A 13,681-nucleotide genomic window follows, 5' to 3' on the forward strand; every position below is an offset into this window, starting at 1 on the left:
CTCAACAGACTTGAAATTTACCTCAAAACCAAAGCCAAAGTAAATGTTGCTTCCAACGTGCATCTAAATTTAAACTAGCATGGTGCAGTCTAACCAGCCTGACTTAAACAAAGAACTAACTGTTTCAAAGGCATACATGGCTACAGACTGGCTGATGGTATTTTTTTCAGAGGCATGGCCCAAATACAAAGCCATGAAGAGAGGTCAACACTTGTACAAATAGCAATTTAAGGTTGAACTGTTGTCTGAGCCAAGTCTGCTTACACTTTCCCCACATGCCATTGCTGCATCCGACAGGGTGGATTTGATTTAAATCATGATTTAAATCACTAGTCAGGAAGACTCGATGGTTTTCTACATAAAAGTGCATTCTTGTTGGTTGTTATAACCTTAATACATGTTCTTCACAACTTAGAGATAGACGTAGGTTTCATTTTTAGAAGGTACACACTATACATTTTTAAACATTGATTTATTTTGAAAACTTTTCAGATTAGTTTTACAGCTATATCAGAAAATGAATGATTGTTTGGTTATTTCATTTACCAAAAGTAATTGAAGCAGATATTTATGAAGTCATTGGGAGGTGAACTATCTCCAATTCAACAGGTTAATCATTAATATTTGAAGGATTTTCTTGCCAGATTGTATTAGGAGAACATCACCAGACAGGCATTTAAATTGTTTTATTTAACTAAAACAACAACATTAAGTATTCTGGATTTTTTTCTTCAACAGCAAACATATAATATTTTAACAAAACAAGTGTATGTCCTTCGCTTCTCACATTTATCCCCAGACTTCTTCTCCTTGTCCAGATCTATTCTGCCCCCAACGATCTTCTATTCATTGAACTTTTTGAAACTTTGCACTTTTAGAGAGAGGTAAGAGATTGACTCTGGGTACACAAATTTGCAGAGGGACAACAGAGTTGAGGTCTGTTATTTCTCACCTCTATACATTATTTATTTATTTAAAAACATTTTTGCTGTTAACAAGCATGTTATCTCTGGAGACACAAATCCACAGTTTGAGAACTGCAAAACTAAGCATCTCTGATGGTATCTTCAATCTAGACTGAGCACTGAGTCTCACTGGGTAGATAGAAAGATTAACCTAAATAATCTATACAGAAGCCTGTGGAACCCCATAAGATTGGGTCCCTAATCCATGAACTATTGGAACTCATTTACAAAACTTTTCTTAAACATTACATTAATATATTGTCTCATACTATAGAATTATAATTTATAATCCCTGTTCCATTATAAGTTATCTTTGAGCTATAATGTAGAAAAATTATCTTTAGATAGGTTTTTTCCTCAAAAAGCATTTTATCAAAAAAAATCTGATTTAAATAAAAAAATATGATTTTTTTTTAAATCATTGATTTTTATCCACCCTGGCATCCGATGCATTACAGGACCAGAAACGACAAATAGTGAAGTACTAAACCCACCACATTATTTCATTTTTCCTCCATCTACAGACAATAGACTTTCTCGGCTTAAAAAGCAGATGCCATCAAATGCCAAGCTGCTGTCAAACTGGGTGACTTCAGTTACAAGGCTAATGATTTTTAAATGGATAACACAGAAAAAATCTAAATGTCCCCCACACGGCCAAATGCCAAGGGCTGTGCTGAATCATAGTTAGGATTTTAGGATGTTGGAAGGTGAGTATACTATGGTTAGAAAGCTCAAAAAGGAAAGCAATCACAAAATACTCCACTTAGCAGGATTTTAATGAGGTCAGCTGAAAACCATCTGCAAACTAGACCAAACCATATGAAGCATCTTCTTTAAGTTACAACTTTGCTATCATATGCACTAATTGCAAGCAGATTAGATAGCACAGAAACCCTCATTACTATTATGATCTCCATCCAGGGGGTGGTCCCTAAGGCTATAAGGTGAGCCTAGGAATCTTGCAATTCATTACTGCTGTAATTCAGATGTACTCAGGAGACCTACACTTGCCTGGGCCAATTGTAAATTTGCCCCTAGCAATGGAATGGAAACGGAGTCTGGATTTATCACACCACAGTGCAGAACTCTAGTCACCAGGCTGTACTTTAGAACCCTCTATTGAGGCAGTTCATAGCATGAGATCATACAGCTGCATGCAGGCAGCTCTCGTTAACAAAAATGGGGTCTTGTTGGCTCTTGATGTCATCTGCCTCTGTACTGATGGATCCTTCCCGTGCCCATCCCCTAGAGAACTATTTTCTGGCTGACTCTTCCTTTGCATCAAAGGCATCACACTCGTCTCCACATGCCTGCATCACCAGCTTCCTTGCCAAAGCCTCTAATGTGCATCTGCAAATAATTAAAAACTACATGCCCAACAACTTGCTTGCCTTTGTTTCTCCAAAACAGACCAAAGAAAAATGCTGTTTCTTTGCATGCACTGATATTGACTGTCTTTATTCAAATTTCCATTGGCTTCCTTCAGTCTAAAACTTGTGATATCCGTAGTTACGTAACCTTAAGAAATGTCAACAGCTGGATTAACTTCTGATAGCTCCTTTAAATCATAGCTGAAAAAATATTTAATTCCTGGCAGTAAAAAAAAGAGAGAGAAGTCACACCAATCTTAGGAGCAGTAGTCCTGCCCATCATTTCCCCTGAGATAACAGCAAGCTCATCTCATATTAAACACAATAGTCTGCAGAGTGTTAAATGCCTCAAACAAGCTATACCATAAGTGGAGAGGTTGTTGACCAAACTACATGTTTTTAACCCCTGTTGCAATTTGCCAAGTCTTTTCAATCCTGAAGTGTACCTGTGTTCCTGAACATAGCCCATAATTTTAATGGATCAAAATCTCTCATATAAACTTCCAAATTCTCTGGGAATGTTCAAAATAAAAGGTCATTTGAAACTGCATTAAGTGTTCAGAAAAGGTTAATTTACAACATATCAGGAAACATTTATTTTTCTTTCCACTGCTATCAGGAGGATAAAGCAAGAAAAAGAAAGACTCTTTCTGGACGGCACAGAGTCCGAGCCTACTCTGGCATGGCAGCATCCTACTTCCCGACAAATATAAAACTCTATACACAGAACCAGTCACAGAAAATAAAACCTATCTACATGTTTATATTTTACTCCTTAGAAATCTGCCATCACGAACAGTGTGGCAAATATAAATGTAACAGTTGTCTTATGTAAACAAGTCTAGAAATGGAAAATTCTTTGGACTAATAGCCCATATGTTACCCTTGACTATTAACTCCTTTAATACTTGTGGGAAATAAAAGCCCAAATTTTCAATGATGCATATATTTGAGTTAGGGCTGCGGCAAAATAAAGTTAAAGAAGTTTTAGGAGTAAGCAAAAGGCCAGACCCTCATCAATTAACTTCAGTGCTATGCTGATTTACAGCAGCCAAGGACCTTTGCCTGTCAAGTACTATGTACGGCCAGCAGTCACTATGTACACAAGAGGGATTGTTTCCTGTTCAGTGTCACACAGCTGCGGGAATTGGTGGTTGTGGGGTCCTTTTCAGCTTACTTCTATCCTCCCAGTGCACCTATAAAGTGAAGCAATCAGGAGTTTTATTATGGGAAACGTTTTGTGTCAAAGCCTATTTGGATGACTGAACCTTCAGGTCTGATAATGTAGGGGATTAACTGGCAAGGATATGAAACCCAAGTAAAAAGTGTCCTGAACTGGCTGACTCTCCACTGCAATCAGAAATCCAAATATTCAGGCTATCTGATTTGCCTCTTACTGATACCATTGCGCACAGTAGCAGCTGGGGGAGCATTGTTTCTAGGCCTGAACAGCAGATAGCCTTTCATCTTTCACTGCTCAAACATTTTCGACACACTATTCCAAATAGAAGATAGCCTACTACTGCTACTAGCTAACAGAGTTACTCCTTTAACTCACGTTGCAGAGATCTGTGCCATGGTTCAGTGTTCAGAATGGGTGTGATAGGAGCGCCTCCTATCACACTACTCCTCTCTCCCCTCCTCCTCTTTGGAATGTGGGGGTATTTGGGTGGAAAGTTCCCCCTATGGCCAGATGCTGAGCTGGCAACTAACTTCCATGTGGTGGTGACACCTACAGTTTCCCTCCTTCACTCATGCACTCTCAAACCATCTCAGCACCCGCAGTTATACAACTGGATTTAGGCACTTGTTCTATAATAAGGAGAGCCCACTCTTTGCTGTAGGCCCTCCTCAGAACATTTCAATAATACAGGACTACAAGTAAACTATTACAGGGACTCCTTCCACCCAATTACAAACATATTTAATAAAGATAAACATTTTTCAGCTGCTGGGTTATCAACCCCTACCAGAGTCCTCCCAAACCCTCTCAGGTCTGGGAAACAAATGGGCCTCACAGTCCCGCATGTTGATAAAGGAGGACCATTTCAGAGCAGGTTCCAAAACTGAGGGGCCCTCACAGAGACGGCCTTGTCAACTGCCGCTGCTTTCTTACACAAGTGGAGTTCCAGCTGAGGAACTTCCATTCATCGCTCACTCTGGCAACACAGCATGGGGAGCAAGGAGGATTACAGACAAGAGAGTGAGCTGGACCCTTGGGCTGGCTTCCAACCCAGGGAGAACCACGGGGGCAGGGAGAAAGAGAAGTGAAGAAGAAACTAATGGTAGATGTCACAGACAGGAGAGCGAAAAAGAGAGAGAATAGAATAGGGAGAGGTAAGGAGAAGAAAATAAAACCATTGAAGGCAAAAATAGATAGGGAGAGGACAAATCTGAGGTCTTGTCTACACACACACAATTTGAACCAGTTTAACTTAAACAGATTTAGTTAAAACAAGTGCAAACCCCTGTAGTAGACACTTATTTCTGTTTAAGCCAGACTTATTTCTGTTTAACTTATAGCTAGGAACTGGTTTAGGCAAACCAAAATAAGAAGTGCCCACACAGAGGCTTGTACCAGTTTAACTAAGCCAGTGCAAGCTTGTACATGAACATGTCCTTTCTTTCTTAGGTTATCTCCGATTCTCTACTGCCTGCCACTTTGTGTCAAAGATATCTGTGCAAAGTGCAACTCTTCTGATCTGGAAATGTCTCCCACTGTTTTTGCATAGGTGTAAGTGGTGACACAGAGCGCCAAGGATGGGAGAATCAGGCCCCACACTTTATGGTGGTGGGGATGATTTACAGGAAATTTGTTTTGAATGACATTTTCAATCTGTGATTTACTAGTAGTTTGTCTGTTTCTAGCTAACCTGAAAATCATCCTGGCTTAGGACGTACAGGGGTGACAGACTTTAAAGGCCAGAAGGTATTATTATGACCATCCTATATAACACTGCTCAGACATTCACCCACCAGTTCATTGGCGAGACGAACAGCTTGTAGATGAACTAGAGTATACCTTCAGAAAGACAGGCAGTCATGATTTAAAAACTCCAAGTGATGGAGAATTTACCACATCCTTTAGGAAGCTGTTCCAATGATTAACTCACTGGTGAAAAAAATGTAAATTTTTTAAATTCCAGACATTGCTTCATGTTATCCCTTCATGTTATCCCCTTCGCTAGACTGAATGTCAGACAACAGGACCCTTCAACACCCTGAGGAATTTACAGGTCACCCTAATTTTTTTTTTTTTTTTTTTACGGAAAGTTGGAATCCACACAGCTGCTCCCCATCTTCTTTCTTTGGGCACCTGTCTCTACCCCATCCTTTAGAAATCCTCCATAGAAGCAATTGCAGACCATTGCCCCCCTGAGCCCAGAAGTGGGACTGGCTCCAAACTGCCTGTTGCAGGACAGGCTCTGGAAAATTCCATCCATCAACCCCAGAGAAAACTCCTAAGGCATAAGGACTGGGATGGAGAATAATACAAAAATGTGATCACAGAATCATAGAACTGGAAGGGACCTCAAGAGGTTATCTAGTCCAGTCCTGCACTTGTGGCAGTATTATCTAGACCATTCCTAGATCATGCCGTTATAAAATGTATATATACAACGTGCAACCTCATCTGGAATACAGCATGCTGTAGTGGGCACCCCATCTCAAAAAGGATACTACAGAGAGCAGGGATGCAGGTAAAAGCAATGAAAACTCTTCTATGAAGAGAAATTGAAGATATGTGGATGGTTACCTTAGTAAGACAACAGATAAACAGGGCCTCATCTAAGTATACAAAATAATGAATGGTCTAGAGAAAGGAGTCTGGAACCTCTTGTTCATCTATCTACTACCTCACAAGAGCCAGGGGATTGTGAATGAAATTAAAAGGTATCAATCTGGAATTTGCTAAGAGGAAATACTTCTTTACTTAACCCATAATTACACTGTGGAATTCACTGCCACAGGACATCACTGAAGCCATGAACTTACTAACATTCAAAGAGGCCCTGGAAATCTATAAGGATAACAAGAATAGCCAGAGACAGAACAGTTGATGCAAACAAAATTTAGGAAGAAATACAAAACCGCAGGCTTCATGGCTTAACCCCAATCTCTAACTATTAGGGCTTACTTCTTTTGAAGCATCTGGTTCCAGGGCAGCCAGTTGTATGGGCCCATGGTGCCCGGCTCCACCAATGTTTGGGGCCGGGTCTCTCCCCCGGCCCCGCCTGCTGCCCCCCCGCACCTCCCCCGAGTGTCTCCCGGCCCCACTTGCTGCCCCCGTGCGCCTCCCCGGGGGCCCAGAGCATCCCTGCCTCTCCCCTGCAGCTCCACGCTGACTCCACTCTGCTGGCTCCTGGTATGAACTGCCACCGCAGGATCCTAATGCCCCCCACCAGCCTGTCCTGCCCTGCCCCTGCACTTCTGCCTCAGACCCTTCCTTCTTCCGGCGGGACCCTCCACCAGCACAAGGGGCCCCCCTGCCTGCAGTCACTGCTCCTGCCCCACACTGGGCAAGGGACAGCCCCATCCCCCACCCCCCAGTGAGGCTACAGTGATGGGCAGCAGCAGGGGAGGCGGCGCACATGTGATGACAGCCCCCCCACCCCGACACCCACCACAGGGGAGGCAAGGGGGCTTCCTGGGCCTGAGAGGGGCCCTAGGAGCACGTACTGTGATAATGGTGTGGGGTGAGTGTGCTGCCGGGGGGGAAAGAGGGGGGCCCCTCCCCCAGAGCTCACTGCTGCCCGTGGGGAGAGGGCGGAGGGGAGTCCTCCTCTCTGGCCCCAGGGCAGCCTACCTGCACCCCAAACTCATCCCCAGCCCTGCCCCACCCCAGAGCCCACACCCGCAGCCAGAGCCCTCAGCCCCCCATACCCCAACCCTCTGCCCCAGCCCTGAGCCTCTCCAACACCCCAAACCCCTCATCCCCAGCCGCAGACAGAGCCCTCAACCCACCTGCACCCCTATCCTCTGCCCTAGGCCTGAGCCCCTCCCAAACCACTCATCCCCAGCCAGAGCACTCATCCCCCTGCACCCTAACCCACTGTCCCAGCCCTGAGCCCCCTCCTGCATCATGAACCCCATCCCCAGCCTCACCGCAAACCCCTCATCCCTAACCCCACCGCACAACCCCCACCCCTGCACCCCCTCCCTCCGCACACCCTCCCATCCCCAAACTCCATCCCAGAGCCTGCACCCCTCACTCCCTCCTGCACCCCCACCCCCTTGCCCAGCCCAGAGCCTACACCCAAACTCCAGCCCAGAGCCTGCACCCCTCACCCCCTCCTGCACCCCCACCCGCTGCCCCACCCCGGAGCCTGCACCCAGCAACCAAACTCCATCCCAGAGCCTGCACCCCAGACTTCCTCCCCCCCTCACCCAAACTCCCTCCCCGAGCCTTAGGCAGCTGGGGGGACAGAGTTTGTGCGGGGCGGATTCTGGGCACCACCAAAATTTCTACAAACCTGCCACCCCTGTCTGGTTCTGGCCCGTCAGAGACAGGATAATGGACTTGATGGACCCTGGGTCTAAGCCGGTGGGATAATTCCTATGTCCCAACACGCCTGAAGTGCAGTGCAGACGTGCGGGCTGCTCGCTAGTGTGTCTGTCCCATCCACAGGAGCTGGCACAAGCCGGCTTTCCTGAATTTTCCCTAGGAGGAGGGAAGGAACCACGCCTAACTGGGGGAGAAGGGGGATTCAGCCTGGGGAGTACAAGGAGACAATTCTCTTCTACCCTCCCCACCCTGACACCTCCATGGGGCAGGTCCCTCGGTCCCTGAGAGGGGTCTCTCGTTTTTAGCTCCCACCCCACCTTTGCCCTGGGGAGTCCTGCCCAGGCAGTTCCACTCTTCCCCGCAACACCCCTGCCTGGGCAAGGGTCGCCACCCTTCCCGTCCCCCACCCCCCTTGTGCCCCCTCCATCCCACAGTGCCAGCGGAGGGGGGTGTCTCCCGCTCGGGTGGCTGCTGGGGCGCGGTGGGGGGTGTCTCCTGCTCGGGTCACTTCTGCGCGACCAATGCCCCTACGAACACCAGGCAGAGGGGAGTTTGCACGGGGCAGCCCCTGCCCCGGGCGAGGCCGGAGCTCGCTCCCCCCCCCCGGCTCCCTAGGGGCTCCTCCCCACCCCCCGCCGCACGGGTACGCGCCGCTTTCCCACCAGATCTCGCCGGTGGCTCCACGTTTCTCCTGCCAGGCCGGGCAGGGCTGAGAAGCCCCAAGCAGCGGCCGGCGCCCGGGAACCCCCGAAAGTTAGCAACAGCCCCGGCGGCGCGGGGCTCTGCGCGCCCGGTGCCCAGCGCCCCCGGCTCACCAGCCACACGCCGCCCGCGCCCTGCCTTCCAGAGCGGCCGCGGCACCTCCAGCGGCAGCCCCCGCTCCGCCTCCTCCCCGGCACGGCCTGCTCCCCGCCTCTCCCAGCCCAGCCTCCAGACGGGACCGTAATGCTTGGAATAGCTGCAGGCCCGGAACCACCGGGAGACGCCGGCCGGCGGTGGAGGAGTCCTGAGCAGGCCCTGCACTGGGAAACAGGCAAGGCTTGAGGAGCAGCTCAATGGAACAACTCATGTCTGCTCTGCTCGGCCTGCAGCCTGTCCTTAGGGGAAATCCCCATAGAATGTAAAAGAGGCGAAGATCCCTTCCCTGGAATTATTAACGCCCCCCCATCCCCATTCACTATTAATTTCTGTAAGCAAAAAGAAAAGGAGTACTTGTGGCACCTTAGAGACTAACCAATTTATTTGAGCATAAGCTTTCGTGAGCTACAGCTCACTTCATCCGATGCATCCGATGAAGTGAGCTGTAGCTCACGAAAGCTTATGCTCAAATAAATTGGTTAGTCTCTAAGGTGCCACAGGTACTCCTTTTCTTTTTGCGAATACAGACTAACACGGGTGTTACTCTGAAATTCCTGTAAGGGTGTGTAAAGCTCTTTCTAGAGCACTCTCTTGGTTTCCTCCCTATTAAATTCCAATGTGTTTGTTTCTCTCGGTGTTGTGCCCTGAAATGAAAAGTCCAGGGACATACAGGGGATTCATAGCATCATAGAAGCATAGGGCTGGCTGTGTTATACCAATAAATTAAAAACCAGCAGGATCTTATTAAAGGGAAAAAGGCAAAATACCACATTCATTGTGAATACAGAAAGAATCATAGTAAGCAGTTAGTTATAGTTATAACATTCCATTCAATCTCATATTTATTCACACATTCATTCATACAAACACACACACACACACAGGTTCTGCAAGGTTGTTATCATAGTTACCAGCCTTAGAGTTGCTCATGCCAAGCCACTGGCCAGATGGCCTGGACATGAGGAGGGAGCAGGGCCTTGTCAGATGCTCATCTGATGCTCCTGGAAGTTGCTTTGCAGAATCAGACCCCAAAGTTCTCACTTTTTAGAGTCTATTTTTATACGAATTTCTTCCTATGCCAGTCTATGGGAATTGCTTCATCATGCTGTTGCTGAATCAATCAGCAGACAGCACATTCCTGACGGCTCCATGCTGCTAGATGTTATCTTGTTCTTTGGTTCTCCCATTCTTGAGGCTGTTGGGTGGATTCCAGTCTGCCCTCCGGGGGTCCTCTGGTTATTTCCACTTGACGCCTTCTTCAGCCGATGGACACTGGATTCTTAGGCTGGCACCTCCCTGATCATTCAGTTATTATCCACACCAAGCATCCATCCACATACATCTTCTATCTCTATTTTAATCACAATTGTTAATACAACAAAAGGGCGGGGAGTCTCTGGGTGCTGTTTCTGTTGTTAGAGTATTGCTTTGAGTCTCTCTCTCTGTGAATTGCTTTGAGAACAGACTCTGTCTTAGAATGTACTAACACAATTAGCAGCTTGCAAGTTTCACACATAGAGGGAGAGAAACAGTACCAAAAACCAAGAGACCTCTTAATTAGTAATACCCTGGAATTTAAACTATGGGGAATCAAACTCATTTGTGATTTTAATACAGAACTTCTTTAATATGATCCAACAGCTGGAAGAGACATCCAGAGGTCATCTAGCCCATCCCCTGCACTGAGGCAGGACCAAGAATGCCGACACCATCCCTGACAGGTGTCTAACCCGTTCTTTAAAACCACCAATGATGGAGATTCCAGAGCCTCCCTTGGTAACGTGTTCCAGTGCTTAACTATACTTATAGTTAGAACCTTTTTCCTTATTTCTAACCTAAATCTCCCTTGCTGCAGATTTAACAGATTATTTCTTGTCCTATCTTCAGGGGACATGGAAAACAATTGATCACCATGGTCTTAGTGACATCCTTTAACATATTTGAAGGCTGTTATCAGGTCCCCCTTCCCTTTCCTTTTCACAAAACTGGGTTCTCTCTTCCAAACTTAGGTTTTTTAAACCTTTCCTCTTAGATCATATTTTTTGATCAGTTTATCTTTTTTGTTGCTCTACTTTGGTCTTTCTCCAATTTGTCCTCATCTGAGTTGTTCATCTTGACCTTATTGTGACAGATATTGCAACCCCATGCAGTATCTTTGAGGACCATTATATTAAAATTGATGAATGATTTATGTATGATTGTGTTCTGTGTCTGGGGAAGGGTGACTACAGCTCCTCCAGGAACTAAAAACAGTGTGTGTAGGGGATGATTAAGGCAAGTCACAGAAACTGTAAATGACCCTGAAGAGGTACCACTACTTGGGGTGGTTCGCATTGACTGGTTCAAACTAGGTTTTACAGAGACCAACAGACAAAAAATGGGATTTGGGTATGAAAGACTGAGTTTAAGCAGACTGGTGGTGGTTTTCCTTTTGATTCAGCAAACTGGCAGAACTGTGGATCTGAGGAGGATCCCAACTCTTGCTGAAGAGTTGGAAAGACTGACACCTACCAGAGCCCTAGGTTGGAGTTAGAAGTGACCTCTGGTAAGCCCTCAGCAAGCATGTGGGAACTTTTTTACAAAATGTTTTCTCTATAATGCTTTTGCCTTATGAATAAGTGTACATGCTTCGAAATAGCTGTGTGGTAATGTGTAACTGCTGGTAATATACTGTTCATAGTCTTCAGAGAGAAAGCAATGCATAGGGGCTTGCAGGGGGTATTCCAATGTAACGCAGGGGTCTACGCAGCCTTAAAACGCCCAATCAGAAAGAAGTGAGACAAGGGTCCCTACCTAGAGTCAAGTGTCCTGAGACCTGACTGAGCACTCCAGGAGTGGACTACAGAGGGGAAATACAAGTGCAGTTACTCTGAAACAGTGACAATGATATTTTATTTCATTTTTTCTAAAGGCCCTAATCCAGCAGAGTACTTAAACATGTGCTTAAATCCAAGCACTTGAGCAGTTACATTGATTTAAATGGGACTACTCCCATGCTTATAATTAAGCAGATGGTTAAGAGTTTGCTGGATTGGGGCCTTAATGTCTGAATATATTATAATAAATAATAATAATTAAGAACTGGAGAGTCACACTATTAAACTTTGTAATGTTAATAGAAAAAAATGGGTCAGTTGTGAAGCTTTGATCCAAGTTCCTAAACTTCAGATCCAAACCCAAGCCCTCTTCACAAGAGTATTGGGAGTTCTGAACTGGCCCATCATAAAAGTAAACCTGAGCTGTGAAGCTGAAATCTGGATCGGGATCTGATCTTCCTCATGTTTGTGAATGGTTTGGATTCTGTGTCCTAGTTTTGGATTCATCTCTAGTTAAAAGTGAACTGTAAAGAGAAAATGGAATTGTAGCAAGCATGAGATTTCTGGTACTTGTGATGCCCAAGAGAACCAATGTCTCCTTGTAAACCCAGAAGAGAGAGCAGATTCAAATGGAGAGGAGAAAATAATTTTATAAGGTAAATTAGAACTGATTCCTGACATAATTATTTGTGCTGATATTATCACAAAAGCTCTAAAAGATCATATCAAAGGATTGGCTTGCAAATATCTCTGTTCTTCAAATTGGTATAATACATCAGTACAATCCAGAGCTTCCCTAGCAAGACTGCTGCCAAGGGTATAATTTACCACCAGTTGCTGTGGGGGCTTTTGTTGTAGGAACAATGTCCAGTGGAAACTAGACTGAACTCATCAGCACATTTCAGAATACTCACTACATAGCTGGGTAGGTGCTCTCCAGCCACCTATATCCTATTCAGCCTAGACCCAGCATGACCACAACCTTCAAATGTGTTTATCCAGAGCCAGTTTGGCCTTCTTAGCTTGGGGTTTCCCCTCTCCCATGCCCCCTGCATCCTCACAGTCTATTCCCTTTGGATGTAAAGGCATGGTTAGCCAGCATTTAAGCCATTACTTTCTCTAAGAGCTGAGCTGTCCATCAAAACATGTTACAGAGATAACTCTGTTGCCAGATCCACAGACAGAAGTATTTTTGGATCTCCTCTATTGTATTATAAGGCTTTTACCTGGCAGCTTAACAGAAGAAATATTAAAACCATCCAACAATACCTAATATTATCATAATATCATTATCACAAAACTATACTATAGGTGACTGAAGACTAAAGAGACAGGGGGTGACATGCTGGTCCCATTCAAGTCAATAGCAAAATTCCTACTGATTTCAATGGAGCCAGGATTACCCCAGTTTATAATTTACACCCAAAAAGTGTCTCCAGTGCAAAATGTATTTCTGTATTTAGCCGCATGTCTATAGCTCTTCTCTTGTTTCTTGTGAATGGAAGGGAGGAAAAAATCACACTCGCACATCTGAGAAGATCATCAGAAATTGAAGCCAAAAAGCGAGGCATGCCCAACATAATCTTTGTGCAGTTCAGAGGCTCAGAAAAAAACCTGGCCCAATTCTTTACAACAAATACTGTAGCTAAAAGATTGTACTGCACTGCATCTGGGAAGACGGTGTCTGTTGAGGTGACATCTAATTAATATTAATCCTTGAGGGTCTGTAGGTGGATTTACAAGGGGGAGATTTGTCCAGGCTACAGAGAATATGGTTCATTTCTCGATGAATGGAATAACTGGGAAATTTCCAGAGGTGAGGATGGGTGGTGATGGAGCATTACAAATTAATCTCCTGCTCTAAGCACACAGCTAGCGTGGATGCTCTGGCTCTAGCTGTGTGCTCAGCCACTGGGGTTTTTCAGACGCCCGACATCACTGGAGGCTATGGCACCCAGCCGCTATTGTAGCCCCTTCCTGCCAAATGCCAGCATCCCTCTGCTGCTCTGATCCTTGAGCGCTCATCAGGAAGCCATGCAGAGTCTATGTGGTGACCACTGAGCAACAGGAAGAACTCAGGAAACCCAACCCCCCCCCAGGAAACATAAGACATCAAATGGAAAATGTTCTTGGATGGGTAAGTCCAAATCCTCATTTCATCCT

At 45.5% G+C, this 13,681-nt stretch overlaps 1 protein-coding gene across 7 annotated transcripts in view; it reads right to left on the reverse strand.

The window, feature by feature from the left end:
• Positions 1–8,902, reverse strand: part of P4HA2 (prolyl 4-hydroxylase subunit alpha 2) — a 57,314-nt gene extending 48,412 nt beyond the window's left edge. Inside the window, exon 1 of one of the 7 annotated variants that reach the window (XM_043520826.1) lies at positions 8,660–8,900. The gene's annotated coding sequence lies outside the window, so the exon portion shown is untranslated. Of the gene's footprint in view, positions 1–7,812; positions 7,984–8,506 lie in introns of those variants that run through there. The other 6 variants (XM_037906828.2, XM_037906829.2, XM_043520825.1 and 3 more) reach the window with 6 other exon arrangements.
• Positions 8,903–13,681: the final 4,779 nt, after the last annotated feature.

Source organism: Chelonia mydas, chromosome 8 (assembly GCF_015237465.2).
Source record: "Chelonia mydas isolate rCheMyd1 chromosome 8, rCheMyd1.pri.v2, whole genome shotgun sequence".
NCBI lineage: Eukaryota > Metazoa > Chordata > Testudines > Cheloniidae > Chelonia > Chelonia mydas.